The following is a 12,024-nucleotide window of genomic DNA, read 5'->3' on the forward strand; positions in this document are numbered from 1 at the left end:
TTGAGTTGCGTCAGACTAGGAGTTTACCAGAGATGCAATAGTACCAAATTGCAGGGTGCTCTCCCTGTGTTGTGCCCTGAGAAGCTTTGGTTGGTAGGTGGGACCTGCAGTCAGACCAGCTGCCTGCCCCCAGCCCTCTGCCGGGGTCACAGTCAGGCTGGCTTGTGTGGATAACCTTCCCTCTCCCCAGAGCAGGAGTCACTTCAGAGTGGTGGTGGCCCTGTCTGGGCTGCTTGTACAATTTCCAGGTTTGTGGCCCCACTTGGAATGGACTCTGACATAGAGCAGATTAGAGGGGGCAAATCCACAAATGTGGGGGGGGCAGGACTTGGAGTTTTAGCAAGGTTGGTGCACAGGTCCCCTGGGAGGAGGGACTTTGCTGCTACTGGGACTGTGGCTCCACAAAGCATTTAGTTTGGGAAACACAATAGTAGCAAAGTTTGCTCAGGACTTCTGGGAGAGGGGGCCCACAGTGCCAAGACTGAGGTAACCCTGGCTGGAGGGGCAGGTCTGCCAAAATTGGGGAAGCAGGGTGCAGTATAAGCAAGTTAGGTGGTGTATGGTGGCCCTACACTGGCTTCCAGGGGTGGCTGTGTGTTAATGCTGGGGAGTGGGGAAAGGTAAGTGTTGCCTGCCAGCTCCTCCAGGAGGAGGAGTTTCCCAACCATATCTATCCCTCCAGACACACTCTGAGATTAGTAAATAATCCTTCCTCCTGTATGCTCAGGCATTTTTCAAACTGCTGCTTCTATGCTCTATCTCTGCAGGCTTTTTTTGGTGCTGTCTCTTTAGAGACGGCAGGGACTTTGTTTCCTGTTGCCCTCCCAGCTCTCCCAGAGCCAAGCCTGCTGATTTTTAAAATTCCAGGTTTTAAGTTCTGTTGGTTGTAAGAACCATTTGAAAAGTTCTGTTTTCAAAGCCAAATGTTTTGGGAATTCTTTATCTTCATGGAGTCTTCCTGCTGTGATAGTCTGTTTCTCTCCCCTCTCAGCACTTGTGGGTCCACTCCTCCCACAGAGTCCTGAGGCCTGTTTGGTTCCTCACCACGTCTCCACCCTTCCTACGTCTTTGATGTGGGCTCTTGTCTACATTTAGTTGTGGAGTTTGTTCTGCCAGTCTTCGGGGCATTTTCTGAGTTATTTACACTCATGTGAGAGTTATCTAGTTATGTCCCTTGGACAAGGGGAGCTTAGCGTCTTCCTACTCTGCCATTTTCCCGGCAATCCTCTGGGAAACATTTTCAATCAAAGAAGTGCTAGCAAGCGTTTTGACCTTACTGTGGGATGGCATCCTGATTTGGTTAGGGCCTGGGGCTAGTTCAAGCTGGGTTACTTAATAAGCCTGTTTGCATCAGCTAGGGAGTCACTATGGACCATTTTGCCTTGTTGAAGTTTTCATTGCCCAGGTCTATTGCCTAAAAGCTGCATCTGCATTTACCTCTGATATTAACTGAAATGCTTTAAAACTACTTTTACAATCAAGTGTGAACTTTACTAGAAGTGTGTAGTAGATACCGCTAATGAAATTAAGGAAGTTCCCCTCCACTTCTAGTTTTAAAGTTTTTGTTTTTTATTTTTATATTTTATTCATTTATTTGACAGACAGAGATCACAAGTACGCAGAGACAGGCAAAGAGAGGGGGGAGGCAGTCTCCTGCTGAGTAGGGAGCTCTCTGTGGGGCTCCATGCGGGGCTCCATCCCAGGACCCTGGAATCATGACCTGAGCCGAAGGCAGAGGCTTTAACCCACTGAGCCACCCAGGCACCCCATGTGTGTTTGTTTTAAATCAGGAATGTATGTCCTACACCTTTCCCCAACAATTAATATTATATTTTTTAAGACTGTATTTTGTTAATAGATTTTTAAATATTGATTCCTACACTCTTGGGATAGATGAGACCTAGTTAGGATATTTTTTATGTATAGTTGGCAGTGCCAAGTTGTTTGCTAATTTTTAAAACGTACTGAGGAATAATTTACATACAATAAAATGCACATATTTTAAATACATTGTATAAGAGTTTTGACAAAGGAATACACCTGAGTAACTACCACGATGATAAGGAACAATTTCACCCCCAAATATCCTTTGTGCTCTTTCTAGTCAACACCTACCATACCCCTATTCCACTGTTGCCTCTCAGAAACAGTAATCTACTTTCTATCACTACAGATTATATACAATTGTAGGGGAAAAGTTTAATGAGAATATTTACTCTTTTGTATTCGGCTTCTTTAACTCAGCATGTTTCAGAGTTTGTTACATGTGGTTGTATATATCACTGATTTTATTGCTAAGAGGTATTCAATTCAATGGACATACCATGCTTTGTCCATTCTCCTATGGATGTGTATCTGAGTCATTTCTAGATTTTAATTATCATGAAAAATGCTATGAACATTCATTTACAAGTAAGTTTTTGTAGGTATGTTTTCAGTTCTCTTGGATAAATACCAAGGAGTGAAATTTATGAATTATATTCGAAGTATTCTTACATTTAGGAAACTATGAAACTTTTTTACAAAGTATATGTACCATCTTGCATTTCCACCAGCAGTATATGAAAGTTCCAGTGGCTCTACATATTTATCAACACATAGTATTGTCAGCCCTTTAAAATATTTTAAATTTATTTGGTATGTAGTGGTATCTTACTTAGCTCCAATTTGCATTTTTCTGATGATTAATGGTCTTAATTAAGTATCTTTTGATATGTTTTGGGGGCATTCATTTATCTTGTTTGGTGAAGTGATTGTGAAACATTTGGCTTTTTTTAAAAACTGGGCTATCTTCTAATAATCTAGCTATAAGTCCTTTATCATGTACATCTTGCAAATATTTACTCCCAATCTGTGGCTTATCTTTTCATTTTCTTTAGTATATTTCAAAGAATAGAAGTATTAAATCTTAGTAAAATCAATCATTTTTTTCTTTTGTGATTAATGCTTTTTATGCCCTAAGAAATTTTTGACAACACAAAGGTCACAAAGATTTTCTCCTGTATATTTTCCTAAATTTTTATAGTATTACCATTCACTTTCAAGTATATTATCTGTTTCAAGTTTTTCTTTGTGTATAGTGTGAGGTATCAGCTGAGGTTTGATAATGGCACATGTGGTAGGTAGGAAAATGGATAGATATCCAGTTATTCCAATAATGTTTGTTGAAAATTCTGTACATTTCCTTTTGAATTACTTTGACTCCTTTGACAAGAACCAGTTGACTACATATGTTTATCTACTTCTGGACTTTGTATTTAGTTCTGTGATCTATATGTCTATTCTTATGACAATATACACTATCTTAACTACTGTTTCATAAAACTTTAAATCAGGTCATTTAAAACTTCCAACTTTGTTCATTTTTTCCCCCAATATTTTTTCTTCTACATTCTTCTCATATAAACTTTAGAATGAGCTTGTCAATTTGAAAAAAAAAAAAAAACTTGCTTAGATTTTGACCTGGATTATGTTGAATTTGGGGATAATAATATTGAGTCATCTGAATCATAAATATGATCTGTATCTCCATTTTCTTAGGGTTTTTGAAATAGTGTTCAGTGATTTTTTATTTTATTTTACTTTTTAAGATTTTGTTTATTTGACAGAGAGAATGTGATCACAAGTAGGCAAAAAGGCAGGCGGTGGGGGCGGGGAAGCAGGCTCCCTGCTGAGCAGAGGGCCCAATGTGGGGCTCAATCCCAGGACCCTGAGATCACGACCTGAGCCGAAAGCAGAGGCCTAACCCACTGAGCCACCCAGACATCCCTGTTCAGTGTTTTTTTTTTTTTTAAATATTTTTTCAATGCAGAGCTAACACACATATTTTGTTAGATTTAATCCTAAATTTAACATTTTTGGTCTTACATATATTTTAAATTCAATTATTTTAGATGTTTTATTTATTTATTTATTTATTTGACACAGGGAAAGAGCACAAGCAGGCAGAGCAGCAGCAGGAAGGAGAAGCAGCTCCCTGATGAGCAGAGAGCCTGATGTGGGGCTCAATCCTAGGACCCTGGGATCAGGACCTAAGCTGAAGGCAGAGGCTTAACTGACTGAGCCACACAAGCACCCCTAAAATTCCATTTTAAATTGATTTTTAAATTTGGATTTTGTATTATTGTTAATCTGTAGTAGTTTTTTAAAAATGCTTATTTGAGAGAGAGAATGGGGGTGAGGAAGAAGAGAGGGAGAGAGAATGCCAAGCAGACTCCACACTCAACCTGGAACCCAACACAGGGCTTGATCCCAGGTTGAGATCACAACCTGAACAGAAACCAAGAGTCATACACTTAACCAGCTGTGCCACCCAGGTGCCTCTGTACTAATTTTTTAAAGTTTATTTTAAATTTTATTTATTTCTTTATTTGAGATAGAGGAAGCTGAGAGAGAGATCATGAGCAGGGGGCAGGGATAGAAGGAGAAGCAGACTCCCTGCTGTGCAGGGAGCCCAATGTGGGAGTCATTGCCAGAACCCAGGGATCATGACCTGAGCAAAAGGCAGACACTTAATCTACTGAACCACCTAGGTGCCCTAAGCTTATTTTATATGTATGTATTTTGGTAATCTTTATACCCAACATGGGGCTCGAGCTCATGACCCCAAGATCAAGAGTCACATTCTTTTCTAGCTGAGCCAGCCAGGAACCCCAATCTGTATTAGTTTTAAAGCTTTTTTCCTGGTAGATTCCTTACAATTTTCTGCAAACACAATTATCACCTGTTAATAAAGATCACTTCTTTCTTTCCAATGTATGTACCTTTTATTTCTTTTTCTTACCTTATTGCACTGACTAGGATCTTCATATAATATGTCTTAGTCCCTTTGGATTGATATAACAAAAAACCACAGACAAGGTAGCTTAAAATATAAATTTATTTCTCACAGTTCAGGAGGCTGGAAATCTGAGATCGACCTGCCAACATAGTCAGGTGAGGCCTCATCCAGGGCACAGAGTTCTTGTGTCCTCACATGGTGAAAGGGGCTAGGGAGCTCTGTAAAATCTTTTATAAGACCACTAATCCGTTTCATAAGAGCTTCACCCTTATGACCTAATCACTTCCCAAAGCCACCACCAACTAATATTATAATATGATGGTTTTAGGATTATAATTTCAAGATATCAGTTGGTGGGGGAAGGGCACAAACATTCAGGCCATAGCACAGTGTTAAGTAAGAGGGGGGGAAAGGAAACATTGTCTTATTCCAGACATAGTGAGAAAACATTCAGTCTTTTACCATTTATACTTGATGATAGTAAAGGTTTTTATAAGTGCCCTTTATCAAGTTGAAGAAGTTTCTCTCTTGCTAGTTTGCTTTATTTTTTTTTTCTGAACTGGAAATAATTTTAAAAAATATGGAACACTTGGAGCACCTGAGTGGCTCAATCAGTCAAGCATCTGCCTTTGGCTCAGGTCATGATCACAGGGTCCTAGGATTGAGCCCATGTCTGGCTCCCTGCTCACTGGGAAGTCTGCTTCTCCCTCTTCCTCTTTCCCTCCTCCTGTCTTTGTGCGTTCTCTCTCTATCAGATAAGTAAATGAAGTCTTTAAAAAAATTCACAAATTTGCCTGTCACCCTTGCACAGGGGCCATCCTAATCTCTGTATTGTCCCAATTTTAGTATATGTGCTGCCAAAGTGAGCACTTCTTTATTTTTCAAAATGTGAATGCTATTGAAGTTTGTCAAAATTTTATCTGCTTCTACTGAATCATGTGATCATTTTTTCTCTCTTCTTCTGGTACATGGTAAATTTCACAGATTGAAGTTTGAATGTTAAACCAACCTTGTATTCCTAGATAAATATGGCTTGGTCATATAATATTAACCTTTTTATTTATTTTTGAATTGGACTTGCTAATATTTTGCAAGATATTTTGCTTCTGTGGTCACAGGAGCTTTTCTTGGTAGTTTTCTTTTATTGTTTTTGCGTGGTTATGAGTCAGGGTAATGCTTAATTCTTAAATGAGTAAGAAAGCTTTCGTCTTCCTCTGTTTTCCAAAAGGATTTGTATAGGATTGATATTCTTCTGTACATTTTTTATAGAATTTACTACTGAAGATATCTAGGCACCATCTTTGCTTTATGGTAATGGTTTTAATTATTAATTCAATTTCTTTACTTCATATGGGGCTATTCAGACCATATCTTCTTGATAATTTGTACCTTTCAAGAAATGGGTTCAGCTCATATAAGTTGTCTAATTATTGATATAAATGTTCATCATATTCCAATATTATCCTTTTAATGTCTGTAGAAACTGTAGTAATGTCCCTTTTTAAATTCCCAATATTGGTTATTTGTTTCTGTTTTTTATCATTCTGGCTAGAAGCTTATCAACTTAATCTGTTCAAGAAATTGGGTTTTGGTTTCATTAATTTCTCTATATTTGGTCTGTTTTCTATTTTATTTATTTTTGCTCTGTATTGTAAAGTTGCCTTCTGCTTTTGATTTAATTTGTTCTTTTTCTAACCTTTAAAAAACATTTTTATTGAAATATAACTCACATGCCATATAAATCAACAACTTAAAATGTACAATTTGATATCTTTTAGTACATTCACTGAATTGTGTATTCATCATCAGTCAATTTTAAAACATTTTTCATTATTCCAAAAGGAAATTCTATACACTTTAGCATCACTTCCTGATTACCCAATCTCTAGGCAACAACTAATCCACTTTTGTTCTTTATAAATTTGCCTATTTTGGGCATTTCATGTATATGGAATCATACAATATTTTGTCCTTGGTAACGGATTTTTCACTTAATATATGTTTTCAGGGTACATCCATCTTATAGCATGTATCAATGCTTCATTCCTTCTTGTTGCTGACTATTACTCCATTATACGGCTTTTCCAGCTTCTTAAGATAGAAACTTAGGTTATTAATTTTGGACCTTCTTTTTCTTTCTTTTTTTTTAAAGGCTTCTTTTTTTAAAGATTTTATTTTTTATTTGACAGAGAGAGAGCGAGATCACAGGCAGGGCAGCGGGAAGCAGGCTCTCCACTGAGCAGAGAGCCCAACGCGGGGCTTGAACTCAGGACCCTGGGATCGTGATCTGAGCCGAAGGCAGAGGCTTAACTCTCTGAGCCACCCAGATGCCCCTGGACCTTCTTTTTCTAATGTGGATACTAAGTATTCTAAACTTTCTTTTAAGCACTAATTATTTCCATCATACTTAATAAGGGTTTTCTCTATTCTTTCTCTAATGAAATATATTTATTTTATTATGTTTTTTATAATGTCCTTTAATATTCTAAGATTTAATATTCTAAGAAAAAAATAATGGGATGAAAAACATGATATCTGATGTGTATACCTCTCAAGCTCAACTCCAGTATTCCTTGGGAAAAAATGGGGGAGGGGTTTTACTTGTGGAATTTAAAAAAATTATTTAAATTCAATTTAGTTAATATATACTGTATTATTAGTTTCAGGGGTCGAGTTTAGTGATTCATCAGTTGCCTGTAACACCCAGTGCTCATTACATCAAGTGCCCTCCTTAATGCCCATCATCCGATTATCCCTTCCCTGTCCCTGCTGCCTGTCCAGTGACTGTGTTTGTTTCCTAGAGTTCAGCATCTCTTATAGTTTGTTTCCCTCTCTATTTTTATCTTATTTTATTTTTCCTTCCTTTCTCTTATGTTCATCTTCTTTGTTTCTTAAATTCCACATATGAGTGAAATCATACGGTATTTGTCTTTCTCTGAATTTCTTCAAGAAAATACTTCATCACAATTACTACATTTCTATCACCTGTTCTTTTGTTTTGTTTTTGAAGATTTTATTTATTTACTTGACAGACAGATCACAGGTAGGCAGAGAGGCAGGCAGAGAGAGAGGAGGAAGCAGGCTCCCTGCTGAGCAGAGAGCCCAATGCAGGGCTCAATCCCAGGACCCTGGGATCACAACCCGAGCAAGGCAGGGGATTTAATCCACTGAGCAACCCAGGTGCCCCTCTATCACCTGTTCTTGGTCAGACTGCTGAGATCAGGGTTTCCTAACTTGGGTACTATTGACATTTGGGCCTGATAATTCTTTCTTTTGTTCTTTTCTTTTTCTTCTCTTCTTTCTTTCATAATTGACATACAAGATTATATTAGTTTCAGATGTGTTTATTTTATTAAAAATTGTTTACTTATTTAAAAATTATTTATACATGTAAATAATATAATATGTATAATATATAAATATATGTTATATATTTATATATTATGTAAATAATATAATTATTATATTATAATAATAATAAAATTTTTATTTATTAAAAATAAGCAATAAAAATAAAAACTGTCCTCTTAAAAATTTTTTTTTTAAATGATGGCGACTTTTTTTTTTTTTAAGTTTTATTTATGTATTTGACAGACAGAGATCACAAGCAGGCAGAGAGGCAGGCAGAGAAAGGAGGAAGCAGGCTCCCTGCTGAGCAGAGAGCCCAATGTGGGGCTCGATTCCAGGACCCTGGGATCATGACCTGAGCTGAAGGCAGAGGCTTTAACCCACTGAGCCACCCAGGCACCCCTAAAATTTTTTTTTACTTTATCCAGTTTTTATATATAGTGAAATAATCATGATGATAAATCATTAACATCCATCACCATACAGTTGCAATTTTTTTCGTATGATGAAAACTTGTAAGATTTACTCTTTTAGCAACTTTCAAATATACAATACAGTATTATTAACTATAATTACAAGGGTATATATTGCTTCCCCAGAATTTATTTATTTTATAACTGGAAATTTGTACCTTTTGACTACCTTCACCAATTTCACCCAACCCCCCCCTTCCCCCTGCAACTACCAATCTGTTCTCTATATCTGTGAGTTCAGGTTTTTTTGTTGTTTTGTTTTTGTAAAGTCCACAGATAAATTAGATCATAATATTTATCTCTGACTTACTTCACTTAGCATAATGTCTTCAGGGTCCATCCATCTTGTCACAAGTGACAAAATTTTCTTTTCTATGGTTGAATAATATTCCATTGTATATATACACACACACACCACACATTTTCTTTATCCATTCATCCATTGATGGACACTTAGGTTGCTTCCATGTCTCAGCTATTGTAAATAATGCTGCAGTGCACATGGGGGGCACTTATTTCTCTACAAATTAGTACTTTTAGTCCCTTTAGATGAATACCCAGAAGTGGAATTACTAGATCATATGGTTGTTCTATTTTTAATTTATTTAATTTATTTTTATTTCTTTTCAGTGTTCGAGAATTCATGTTTATACTCCAGTGCTCCACGCAATATGTGTCCTCCACAATACCCACCACCAGGCTCACTCAGCCTCCCACCAAATTTTTAATTTTTTAAAAGTACTTCCATACTGTTTTCTGGAGTGGCTGCACTGCAAATACATTGATTTTAAAACTATTTTCATACTTTACTATAAACATTAAAAGTTACTTTTCCTATAAATGCTGTTGTATCCCACAGCATTCATTGCCTTTCATATCTAACTATTTCATAATTTCCTGATATCTGAAGCTCATTTTCTAGATTTCTTGGGAAGGGATCATAGCAACATAGAAATTCCTACATGTCCATAGATTTATCTCTGCCTTTTATACTTGAAAGTTAGCCCGATATAAAATTCTTTGTTCACATTTTCATTCCTTGACTATCTTAAATATATTAACCCATATTCTTCTGAGATTAAAGTATTGCTGGAGTGCCTGGGTGGCTCAGTGGGTTAAAGCCTCTGCCTTCGGCTCAGGTCATGATCCCTGTGTCCTGGGATTGAGCCCTGCATCGGGCTCTCTGCTCAGCAGGGAGCCTGCTTCTTCCTCTCTCTCTCTGCCTGCCTCTCTGCCTACTTGTAATCTCTGTCTGTCAAATAAATAAATAAAATCTTAAAAAAAAAGGTGTTGCTGTGGCGCCTGGGTGGCTCAGTGGATTAAGCCGCTGCCTTTGGCTCAGGTCATGATCTCAGTGTCCTGGGATCAAGCCCCGCATTAGGCTCTCTGCTCAGCAGGGAGCCTGCTCCCCTCTCTGTCTCTGCCTGCCTCTCTGCCTACTTGTGATCTCTCTCTGTCAAATAATAAATAAAATCTTAAAAAAAAAAAAGGTGTTGCTGTCAACATCTGATCATGATCTAATTTTCTCTTGCTTATAAGTCATGTGGACTTTAAGTCAAAATGCTCAAAGAAATTTTCTCCTCCTTTAAAATCTGATAATTTACAAGAATGTTTTGGTGTTGGTCATTTTGACTCATTATTCACAGATACACAATGTTCTTTTTCAATATATAGTTTTAAATATTTTAATTATTTTTTATTATTTAGTTTTTTGGTTTTTTTTTTTAAAGATTTTTAAATCTTAAAAACTCGATCCCAGGACCCTGGGATCATGACCTGAGACAAAGACAGAGGCTTTAACCCACTGAGCCACCCAGGCACCCCTATTATTTAGTTATTTAACTGACAGAGAGAGAGAGAAAGACAGCAAAAGAGGGAACTTAAGCAGGGGGAGTGGGAGAGGGAGAAGCAAGCTTCCCGCTGAGCAGAGAGCCCAATGAGAGGCTCAATCCCAGGACCCTGAGATCATGACCTGAGCTGAAGGTAGATGCTTAATGACTGAACCACCCAGGCAGTCCTAGTTTTAAATATTTTAAGGAAAGTGTTGTGTCAGTCCCAGCCTATTCATAATGTTGTCACCTAGGAATGCCTGAGACACTTGCCTGAGCCCATATTAGTGGTGGCAAACTCCAATAGAAATTTCCTAGACTGAAGTCAGTGTTGGTGCCTTGTCCTTCTTAATAGGATTGCAGGGTATACCTCAGCAAAAGCCATCAGAAACTTAGAAGAACAAAATTTATTACTTGCAGATTCTGGAGGGTACAGGGCATGCCTGAGGATTACATGGCAAAATCACAGGCAGAGAGAATGGGCAGGAGCCCAGACCTGAGCTCTGTCTTCATTGGGGTCTGAAGGTGGCCTGCCTGAGGTTTATAAGTTCATTCTTTATTGGCAAATCCAAGTGTAAGAATAGAAATTAGTGCATGGGAAAGGAAAAGCAGAGACACTCAAGTGTTCGGTTATCCAGGTTACCCAGGAATTTCTTTTTTTTTTTTTTTTTTTTTTTTTTTACCCAGGAATTTCTAAAAGAGGAACTTGATGGTGGGGACAGCCTGGCTCCTTATCCATCTGTTTTGCTTGTAGCAAAATACAATTATACAGTTGGCAATATCTTAGTTGGATATGGAGATATTGGAGATAGATGTCTTTGAAACGCATAACTTGACAATCAAAGGCTTAATGTTAAGCAGTTATATTACAATCAAAAACTTAATGGTAGACACTTAGAGAAAGTTTTATTGAAATATAATTTTTTAAGATTTAAAAATTTTTTCAGTGTTCCAAGATTCATTGTTTATGCACCATACCCAGTGCTCCATGCAATACGTACCCTCCTTAATATTTTTTTATTTTTTTAAATATTTTATTTATTTATTTGACAGACAGAGATCACAAGTAGGCAGAGAGGCAGGCAGAGAGAGAGAGGGAAGCAGTCTCCCTGCTGAGCAGAGAGCCAAATGTGGGGCTCGATCCCAGGACCCTGGGATCATGACCTGAGCTGAAGGCAGAGGCTTTAACCCACTGAGTCACTCAGGTGCCCCCCCTCCTTAATATTTTTAAGCATTTTTCTATTCACTTTGTTATTTACTTAGAAATTCTTTATATCTCTATGTTAGATCTCCTTTGCTTATTTTCAATGTCATTTTCTTCTTGATTCTTTTATTTATTTTAAAAACTGTCCGGGCGCCTGGGTGGCTCAGTGGGTTAAGCCGCTGCCTTCGGCTCAGGTCATGATCTCAGGGTCCTGGGATCGAGTCCTACATCGGGCTCTCTGCTCAGCGGGGAGCCTGCTTCCTCCTCTCTCTCTCTGTCTGCCTCTCTGCCTACTTGTGATCTCTCTCTGTCAAATAAATAAATAAAATCTTTAAAAAAAAAACAAAAAACAAAAAAAAATGTCCTTCTGGGGGTACCTGGGTGGCTCAG

General features: G+C 37.7%; 1 non-coding gene across 1 annotated transcript; it reads right to left on the reverse strand.

The window, feature by feature from the left end:
* Window positions 1–5,546: 5,546 nt before the first annotated feature.
* On the reverse strand, window positions 5,547–5,650 carry LOC122901541. Its single transcript, XR_006383553.1, has one exon. It is a non-coding gene; the product is annotated as a U6 spliceosomal RNA (small nuclear RNA).
* Window positions 5,651–12,024: the final 6,374 nt, after the last annotated feature.

The sequence above is a fragment of the Neovison vison genome, chromosome 2 (genome assembly GCF_020171115.1).
Source record: "Neovison vison isolate M4711 chromosome 2, ASM_NN_V1, whole genome shotgun sequence".
In the NCBI taxonomy this organism is placed as follows: domain Eukaryota; kingdom Metazoa; phylum Chordata; class Mammalia; order Carnivora; family Mustelidae; genus Neogale; species Neogale vison.